Source organism: Pinus tabuliformis, chromosome 2_1 (assembly GCF_031772625.1).
Source record: "Pinus tabuliformis cultivar Carrire ecotype Pingquan chromosome 2_1, CPIR1, whole genome shotgun sequence".
Classification (NCBI taxonomy): Eukaryota; Viridiplantae; Streptophyta; class Pinopsida; order Pinales; family Pinaceae; genus Pinus; species Pinus tabuliformis.
The window spans coordinates 931,015,060-931,026,040 of NC_142299.1; positions in this window are offsets into that span (position 1 = coordinate 931,015,060).

The following is a 10,981-nucleotide window of genomic DNA, read 5'->3' on the forward strand; positions in this document are numbered from 1 at the left end:
CATCCCAGTGTTTGGTGAACAAAGGAGGTTGTATCGTGAAACAAGGATGGCCTACATGGTAAGCAGCAAAGAAAAGCCTCAGAATTTTCCTATTTACTCATGTGATACTGGTCTTGGTTCAGCTATTCTTTTCAATGAATCAGTTGGGAGAGAATTAGAAGATAAACCTGCAGAAAATCAGAGTCATGAAGGACAACAAGGAGATGAAAAAGATATCATGGGCTGTTGGTCATTGTACTTTGATGGATCAGCAGGAAAAGAAGGGGCAGGAGCTGGCATTTGGATCACTAGTCCAACTGAAGAAAGTAAGTTTCTCTCATACAAATTAAATTTTGATTGTACCAACAACATGGCTGAGTACGAATCTCTAGTTTTAGGTCTGGAAGCCTTGATAAAGTTGAAAGCCAAAAACATTGCTGTTTGTGAAGATTCTGAATTGGTAATTAAACAAATAGAGGGTGCATATCAAACCAAGGATACAAGGATGAGAGCATACAAAAATTTAGTGTTGGAGATGTTAGAAAAATTTCAGACTTACTCTTTTAGCATCAAAACTAGAGACCAAAACTCTATTGCAGATTCTCTTGCTGTTTCAGCCAGTTTATTTGTCATTCCTAAGCACTCTTCTGATAGTTATGAGGTGGAGGTTCGCCATAGACCAGTCATACCAGATAATATCATAAATTGGCAAGTCTTTGAGGATGATCAGCAGGTAAGGAATTTCATTGAATTAAAAGAAGAGTTTGAGCACAATCAAATAGATCAGCAGAACATGTTAGTAGAATCAAAGGAAGGTTCTGAAGTCTTACAGTTACAAAATAATTTAATCCCTAAGGGCCTCATTCCTTTGGAGAAATTATTTGATCAAAATGATGTGTTCAAAGCACCAAGACTGCAAGCTAATGAGGAGGAAGTGGAAAGCTGTAATTTAGGTGACTCAGTAGTGCCTAAAATGGTCAAGATTTCGAAGTTCCTTTCAGCTGATATGAAGACTAAATATGTTGAAATGATGAAAAAATTCATTGATGTTTTTGCATGGAGCTATGCTGATTTGAAACAGTATGATTCTTCAATCATACAACATACCATCCCAATTAAGCAAAATGAGAAGCCTTTTAAGCAGAAATTAAGGAGGATTAATCCTCTTCTAATGCCACTGATTGAAAAAGAGGTGAAAAAGCTTTTTGATGCCAAAATTATTATTCCAATCATATTTTAAAATTGGCTTGCTAACTTGGTACTAGTTAGGAAAAAGAATGGGGAGATCAGAATTTGTATAGACTTCAGGAACTTAAACAAAGCTTCATTGAAGGATAATTACCCTCTTCCCAAAATGGATCTCATTTTGCAAAACATTGTTGGTTCACAAAGGATGTCTATGCTTGATGGCTTCTCAGGGTACAATCAGATTCTTGTTCACCCAGATGATCAGGAGAAGACAACTTTCACTACACCTTGGGGAACATTCATGTATGCAAAAATGCCCTTTGGCCTCATGAATGCTGGAGCAACTTTCCAGAGAGCAATGGACATTGCTTTTGCTGAAGAAAAGGACAAATCAGTGGTGGTTTATCTTGATGATATCACAGTTTTTTCAAAAAAGGAAGAAGACCACTTAAAGCACCTTGAAAGGGTCCTACTGAAATGTAGGAGGTTTGGTATTTCTCTAAACCCAACCAAAAGTATTTTTGCTTTAACTTCTGGCAAGCTGCTTGGACATATTATTTCTGAAGAAGGAATTAGGATTGATCCTAATAGAGTTAGCGCAATTCAAAAGTTAGATTTACCAAGAAGTAAGAAGGAGGTTCAATCTTTTCTTGGGAAAGTTAACTTTGTTAGAAGATTCATTCCTAACTTTGCTGAAGTGGTTAAGAACATAACAAAGATGTTAAAGAAAGGAGCAGATTTTAAATGGACACCTGAAGCAAAGAGATCATTTGAAGAAATTAAGAAAGCACTTACTCAAGCACCAGTGCTCATCAGCCCGGATTTTACCAAGGAGTTTCTGATATTCACATTTGCTTCTGAAGACACAATTGCTGGAGTTTTATTGCAAAAAGGAAGTCAAGGTACTGAACAGCCCATTTCCTTCTTTAGCAAGACATTGGCTAATGCTGAATTGAAATATAATATCTTAGAGAAACAGGCTTATGCATTGGTAAAAGCAATTAAGGATTTCAGGATTTATGTTTTGCACTCTCATATTGTTGCATACGTGCCAAATACTGTTATAAAAGATATCCTTACACAAGCTGATCCGGATGGAAAAAGGGGAAAGTGGATAGCAAAGTTGTTGGAGTATGACATTGAGATCAAACCCACCAAGTTGGTAAAGGGTCAAGGCCTAGCCAAATTGTTGACTCAGTCAAATCTGGACTGTATTGATATTAATTTAAGCATAGAAATCTCAGAAATTTCTGAAAATGAAGAAGAGTTGATCCAAATAGATGAGAAATTCCTGATTTCAGAATGGTATAAGGATATAGCATTTGTCTTGCAGCATAATAGAGCTCCTGATAACCTTTCAAAATCCAAAGCTAGGTTCACCAAGTTGAAATCTCTCAGATATTTTGTATATGACCAAAATCTGTTTTGGAAGGATGCAGGAGGAATATTATTAAATTGTCTCATTGAAGAAGAAGCTGATAAAGTAATTGATGAGTTTCATAAAGGAGATTGTGGAGGTCATCACTATTGGAAAGCCACTGCAAACAAGGTCTTGACAGCTGGATATTTTTTGCCAACCATGTTTAGAGATATCTACAGAAAGATAGCCACATGTCATGAATGTCAGCTGTTTGAGGGAAAGAGAAAGCTCATGCCAATGCCTTTGGTTCCCATTTATGTTGAAGCACCTTTCCAGCAGTGGGGATTAGATTTTATAGGGGAAATCCATCCTCCTTCATCAGGACAACATCGCTGGATTCTCACAGCCACCGATTACTTTACAAAATGGATAGAGGCAATACCCACAAGGCAAGCAAATGATTCTGTGATTATTTCTTTCTTAGAAAATAACATATTATCAAGGTTTGGTTGTCCAATCAAGATCATTACAGATAATGCTCAGGCTTTCAAGTCCAAAAGAATGATTAATTTTTGTCATCAGTATCATATTTCGCTTGGACATTCCACTGCTTATTATCCGGCTTTTTTATTCATGTGGTCCATGTTTGCTAGCGGGCGATCAATAATAGATAAAGCTGGATCGACGGTCAATGAGCAAGATCGACGAGAGTCAAGGTAGGTGGATCGATTCGGGTTGGGTGGAATTAGAAAACCAGTCTTTATTCTTTTCTAGGGAAATGGTTTAGCTGAAAGCTCAAATAAGAGTCTTATGATAATCATTAAAAAACTGCTGCAAGAAAATAAAAGGGCTTGGCATCTGAAACTGAAATATGCCTTATGGGCTGACCGGATTTGCACAAAAAGGTCCATTGGAACATCACCATATGAACTTGTGTATGGGGCAGAGGCTATATTTCCAACATCTCTCGGAGTACCAGTAATGAAGTTGATTCAAGGATTAGAAGAGGAACCAAATGCTATTCAGCGAAGGATCAATCAGCTAATAGCTTTGCAGGAGAAAAGAAGTGAGGTGTTTGACAGTCATCAACAAAACCAAAACAGGGTCAAGAGAGCATTTGACAAAAAGATCAAAGAGGTCACATTTCAGATTCATGATAAAGTCCTGAAATGGGAAGCCAGAATTGAAGAGAAAGGTAAGCATGGTAAATTTGAAAATTTGTGGAAAGGGCCATATCAGATTTCTGCTTTCCATGGAAATAACACCTACATTCTGCAGGAAGTTGATGGAACGCCATATGCTGGAGGACCTGTTAATGGCAGGTTCTTAAAGCATTACAATTAATGAATTTCTGCCAAGTGTCCCACAAACATTGTATATAACCGTTTTATGAATTTTTCTTGTTGAAAATAAATGACAAGATGAACAGAAAGCTTAAGCCCGAGGTGAAGGCCCACAAAGCCAAAAAGGAATGCTTGTCAACTCTGTGTGTGTTTTTAAGAAATTGAACAAGGCACTGGACCTACGGGTTCTTAGTGTACTACAGGAGCACACTATCCCAAGTGGAGCCACTGTTATCACTTAGATTTAAAAAAAGAAAAAAAGAAAATTTGCATATAATCCTTTGTCCTAGTTCAATGTCAAAAGTCTGTGGCAAATTGTTTTCATTGTATGTTTCTTACTTAGGGTTGGAGCTTTAAAGGTGTTTGATTTAAATTAGACTCGAATTCTATTGGTTCTCCTCCACCATCATGGTTTCATAAGTCATGTCTTGTCTTATCCTAGTCACCGATTCTTTTCGTGATTTCACAGCGTAATCTCCTATTGGCCAGTTTCGCAGCGTAATCATTGTTTAGCCATTCCGCAGCGCGTGATCATTATGCCATTTCACAGCGCATTATTAGAATTCAAAACTAACCGCGCTGCGAAATTGGGGATTCGTGCATTTCGCAACGAATCTTTCCCAAAGTGTCAAGTCTGTTGATGAGTCACCAATTCTGTCCTCTCATGTCAGTTTGTGTACCCTCCCGTAGCATGTCTAAACGCTCATTAGTCACCACCCCATCAATAGATTTGTTGAAATGCACCGAAATATTATTCCAATGGATTTTACCGTGCATGGATCTTTATGATGATCGTAAGTGATGCATAAGTGACAAGCTCGTATGATGATATATTTAAGTTTTCAAGCAAGGTAGTTTTCAAGCGAGCCTGATTACAAGCGAGGCCGAGTTAAAGAGAACTGATCCGCCATTTCAACTGAAGCTGTTGGTCATTGTGTGTGTGAAGCTTTCAAAAGCAAAATGGAGAGGAAAGAACACAGATCTGGAAAATGCCAGAGAACCGAACCCGAAGGTTTGGATATAGCATTGAGGGATGAAGGTGTGAAGAAAGCATTCAAAGATGCCGGGTGCTGGAACTTTTGTAAAAAGCTACAAGGAGGACATGCGCAGGTAACCAAAGAGTTTGCTTTAAACTTCACCGGTTTAAATTCAAAAATAGCTATGTTGGAAGTTCAAGTGTCTCCGGAGGCAATAGCTGCTGTAACAGAGATTCCAAGAGGGCGACAAGAATGGTTTAAGAATTTTAAGTTTGATATGAATCCATGCAAAGAGTTTTTAAAAGAGGCATATGTGAATGAAGACCTAACAAAAGCAGTGCCCAGAAACTATGTCAAGGAGCATTATGCCCTTCTTCTCACCTGTATTCAGAAATACTTGACCTGTGAAGGAAGATACAATAAGGTCTACTCTTATCACTTCAAGCTGCTTTTACATTTCACTGGGAAAGCTTCCATAGACATTCCTTTTTACTTATTTCGCAGTTTGAGTAAAATGTGTGATAAGGTGCAGCTGAGGGAAGAGGATTGTGAAACTTCTTTATTTCATCATGGTTTGGTTAAATTGTTAGTTTTAGATGGCCTTCAGAAGATAGGCAGAGACTGGAATTCGTTCATCTTCATGGCTGGTTTCCAAAGCAAAACTGGACTTACTCCACAACTAGTTAAAGAACAACCAGTCAAAGAACTCACGATAGCTGAGCTTCAAAAAGAGGCAAGAGATAAAAAGCAAGCCAAGTTACAGCAAAGAAAACCGGTGAAGCCACTGATTATTAGAGAACAACCTCCTCAGCAATCAGCAAAAGAAGAAGCTCAGCATAAGAGGACTGTACCTGAAACAAGTAGATCTGAAACAGTGTCAAGGGTAAGGACAAGAAGCCAAATAAGTAAAGAAAAAGGTAAAGCCTTAGCTGTTGAAGAAAGCCCAGTATCTAAGGCAAGCCTGAATGATTTATTGGAATCCATTGAGTTTGAGCAAATTGAACCAGTGCATATTGATTTGACACAGTCATCACCAGAAAGTACCAAGAAGCCTAAGGCCTCAAAAAGGCTGAAGTTTGATGAACTAGGTGAAGGATTCATTTTCAAACCCAGAAGACCTATTACAAGGAAGCAAGTAAAGGAAGCTGAGAAATTGCCCAGAACAGAGGAAGCCGAGGAATTGCCCAGAACAGAGGAGGCAGAGAAAATTAAGCAAAAAGACACAAATAGAACAATCATCATATCTCAAGGAGGTGATATTATAGCTATAAGGAACCAGTTAGAAGCAGCTAAACATGAGATTGCTCAGGTGAAGAATGCCACTAGGGAGTCTACAGTCAGGTATGCAAATTATCGTAAAGCTGTAATGAAAGGAAGTGAAAACCTAGTAAACCAGGTGGATTCAGTAGCCGATGTTTACACATGGACAGTTCCCGCAATTAAGGAGGCCAAATTCATCAGAAAGATAAATATGTATCTAAGAGCTGAAAATAAAGCTATGAGGAAGAAAGTTGAAGACTTGAAGGCACAGTTAGACCAGTTAGCTACGAAATGAAGTTACTGTTCAAAGAAAGGTTTTGTTCCAAATTTTGTCAAATTTTTCTTAGTTTTATTGTTTTGAGGACATGCATATCCCTGCTATATGTATCAAAGATCAAAAGGAGTTTTGGCAATCAAATATCTAGGCGGTAAATACCTCAGGAAAAAGACAAGCTGTTTAAACAATTCAGCAGTTTCGTAGCGCGCTACGAAACTGCTGTAGGTGGTGTTTTCAACGCAGAAAAACAGTGTGGCAATATGTGCGGGAATTTTCAAAAGGAAACACCTAAAGGACATGTAAGGGACCAAATGAAGCCATCACAACCATTCAGATCAAGACAGCTGTACCTTTAAAAGGTGGAATGCTTTAACTCAAGTTTGAAGTTTCTGTTATAAAGCCACTTTATTACCAGTCATAGGGTATTGAATGAGTTGCATACAAAGAATTTTGGCTTGCACACCTGGCCATCGATGAAGCCTCCAACACATCAGGAACATGGTGATGTCCTATATTTTTGGGTTATTAAAAGGGCTAAAAACATGCTGCTGTATATTCGAAGTTATGAAGGACTGGAACCGAAAAGCAAGGGATATGACCTAACATCACTGAGCAGTTAAAGTATTCAGTATCCGAGGCCAACATGGAGCTTTAAATACTCATCTCAGCCATCTCAGCCAAACTGCAAGGAGTCCAAGTGTCAAATAACAAGAAGGAATCATTCTACGAAGAAGATAGAGTTAGAGTCATAGTCAAATTAGAACTCTTTAGAACTCCAGTTAGCACTAATTGTATTTAATAGTTTGTTGTAAAGCAGATAGGTGTCATCATAGGCAGAATTCGAGTTCCCCTCATGTGGGAGGCGGAAGCTCGAAGTAGTTGGAATAAGGATTTTCTATATATAGCTGGAACATCTATGTAATGAGGGTTAGATATTTTATAAAAACAGAGTGCTGTTTTGGCTTATGTAAAGAACAGAGTTCAGTAATATAAGTTATATGCCTTTCTTCTCAGGATTCATACAGCATTTCCATGTTCAAGATGTGTTATTTTACTTTATCCCTCATGTCTTCTTTCAGTTGCTTAGATGAGTAATCACTCAGAATTCACTTATGCTGCTCTGACTTCCTGTACTCATCTATGAACTGTGGTTTTATAAGAGTTGTATTTTTAACATTTAAATGTCACATGCCCTGACTTCTATGTTAAAGCAATATCATTATTTACCGAGGTTTGATTGACTCCATAAGCCCAATGGAAACTTATGTAATGTTTGTCCAGCCTTCATATTTGTTAATGTTATTTCAAGAGAGTTAGCCATCTTATTAATAGTCAAAATCAATAACCCTTTGAGAGAGCCCTCTCAGGCTAAGGAGGCTAAGCCTTAGTCAAAAGATTGGTCTGAAATAGTTACTTGAAGTCTTCCTGGTCAGCAGCCTTCCAGGGCCTGATTTTGAGATAACACCTCCACTTTGAAACGATAAGTGCTAGTACAGACTTGCGCTCCCACGTATCGTCAAGTATATTTTGGGAGACCCCTATAGGCTTAAATCCTTTATCCATAGGAAGCCGTGTCTGCCGCCCTATCGATCGCAATGCACTGAACACAACATTCGAGAAGATTGACTGCCGTACCGTAAAAAGTATTCTGCAGTTTTGCGATTGGTTTGGTACTCCCTCTACCTAGACTTCCAGAGTAGTCCCTTTCGTTCCTTTTCAGACTCCTTAACGGAAAAGGTCCATCTGAGCACTTGTCACTTCAGGCTCATTAAAAATCGAAGGCGACTGGAGTCATATTTTGTTTTTTCTCGACTCTTAAAAATTGAAAAAACAAGTTGTGTCAAAGCGTCTAAAAATTTATTTTAAACGGAATATTCATTACCCCTTTCCTACGTTGATCTTGGGTTGAGAAAATGGAGTCCACCAACCAAGGAATTCCCCTTGGAGGAAATCCTAGTCCCTTCTCCTCTTGGGGAGATGTTGGTGCACCCCATATGGCCACATTGTCACTTCCAGGACTGACAATTGGTTTGCCTATATGGCTATTCTCAACCTCCGTCGTTCAGAACACCACAATTCCTGAACAATCGAATCAGCAAATAAACGAGTCCAGAGTTACCCACCAACCTTCTACTTCCTCTAATTCTTCCTCTCCTCCTTCCTCTTCGCTTGATGGGGCTGGTAAAGCCAAAAGTCAAGTACCTAAGGAGAAGAAGGAAAATAAGAAGAAAGAGAAGAAGAAGAAGGAGCCAAAAGCGAATGGGGGCAAATGAGTGTCGTCTAACAAAAATCCACACACTGCACCGACCAAGCCTAAATCTCCATGTGTCATTTGCAAAGGAGACCACTATCACAGAGATTGTCCTTGCATCCCTCGGATGTTAAGGGACTGGTCTCCTCGTTTGCACAACCCGGTGTCGTCAACCTCTGATGATCATGTTGAAAACACACCGTCAACTAGTGAAAGTGAAGCCCCAGGACAAAAAGGAAAATATAGATTTCCTTGTAAACTGTGCGAAGGCGATCATGCCGTCCACCGTTGTCCCTTCTTAGACGAAGCTAAAAGAGTTTTGGATGATCGTCCGGTTTCACCGTTACGACTTCCTCCTGGATATAAAAAACTCTTGCCGAGTCTGTCACTAGTTGAAAATCCGGCTGACCTGCTCAGGTGGTCGGCCGAAGCATTTGTCATTGAAGATGAACCATATGAATCCATACCAGACGAAAGTCAAAAGTTCAAGGCGGCAGTTGACCCTGTCTTGCCTTCAGAGGTTCCATCTTCAGATGATACAATCACTGAAGAGAATAAGGATGACACCGTACAAATTCTTTTCATAAGCACAGACTCCAACGAACATGGGGACAATTTACCCGTTCCTTTACCACAAGAAGGAAGTTCGTCAGAGTCGTACCCGGTCGTCTATTCGGTCCTACCTCCAAGAAACCTAGTTGTCTCCTTCGATTGGAATCAACTAGGCAGACCCCGTTTACCAGCTAGTGTACCATTCCGAATTATTGTTCAAATATATAGAATGGTTATGGCTGGTACTATCATAGATGAGGGGGCTTCTGTGAGTATCCTTTCCTCAATTGCTTGGAAAGCGCTTGGTTCGCCATCGCTTTTGCCTGAGATGAGAAATCTGACAGGCTTTGATAAAGGAACCAGTCGACCGTTAGGGATCCTTCCCGATGTGGCCATAACATTGAGAGGGAAAATAGTTCACATGAACGTAATGGTAGTTCAAGGACCCCTGGATTACAATCTACTCCTTGGACGAGACTATATTTATTGCATGGGAGCAATTGTCTCCTCACTCTTTAGAGTAATGTGTTTTCCGCACGAAGGAAGAGTGGTCAAGCTCGTGGACCAGCTTTCATTTCCTAGATCATACAGAGAAAATAGTCATATACCATCCCTGAATGGTCTTTTCATGCAAGAAATGTCTCAATCTCCAGTCCGTCCTCCCGATGAGCGCGAGTGATTCAGAGGGATACGACTGAAACCCAGGGGGCATGCACCCTAGTCTGCTTCGGCAGGAAAAATTCGAGTATAGGGTAGGTTTCCGTGGGAGAATATGACTAGTCTGTACCCCCATCCGTGATTGGAAGAGGGGTTATTCTAGAACAAGATTCTCTTGTCAAAGTTATGTGAGTTGGCGGGCATCGCCGCTCACCTTTGTTTATTTCGGTAGACATCGCCAGAGAAGTGTTTTGTTTACGCCATGAATAGAGCAATCTTTGGGTAACCTGTAAGAGGTAGGCCTCTCTCGGTAAAACAAATGTTTTAACGGACTAAAGAAGGGGTAACCTTGAAACTCTGTTTTATACCTGGGGGCATGCAAACCTTTTGGAATGCAAGCGAAGAGCGACTATTTATTTTTTAAAATTTTTAGGAGCTCTAACCCTTTAAACTCGTAGGATTAGTCGTTTCCTAACTTGCATAAAGAAAGGATGTGGGGCAAATCTCTAAAAGTTGCCATTTTTATATGAGACATTCTTATCACAAGACTGGATTAATCGAGCAGTTTTAGCACATAGTTCAAGCTCGTTAAAAAATAAACATAAGACATGAGCAAATGTTTCCACCCGCGTTTAAGCTCGTTAAAAAATGAACTATTCCTTGGTAAATAACCATCGTGAATGTAGTACTTCAGCCATTAAAGCCTTGGTCGTGTTTGCACCGTCACCTCCACTTTTTCATTGGCCGATCATTCACCTCCATCTGATTATTTACCCATTTTGAGGAACAGCTGCGAAGAGTGATTTCACTAGCCATCCTTGTGACACCGCCATGATTGGAAAATTCCAAACCTTACCTGGAATCAGCTGCTACCCGTTTTATCACTCGTTCCTCAAAAGACGAGTCTCCTTTAAGCTCTTTTCAACTGACTCGTAAAATATGAAAAGATTGCTGAGCCATTGGCCTCTCCAGCTCGTTAAAGGGACAGGAAGTGTTATCCCTCCTCTAGATTTTAATCTTTTTGGACCTGAGGGATTATTACACAAAAATATCGAGCGCTTGTTTTGTTCGGCTCGTTAAAACTATCGAAAATTCATCCCTTCTGTACTGTTTTATACTTTTTCGAACTTAAGGGAT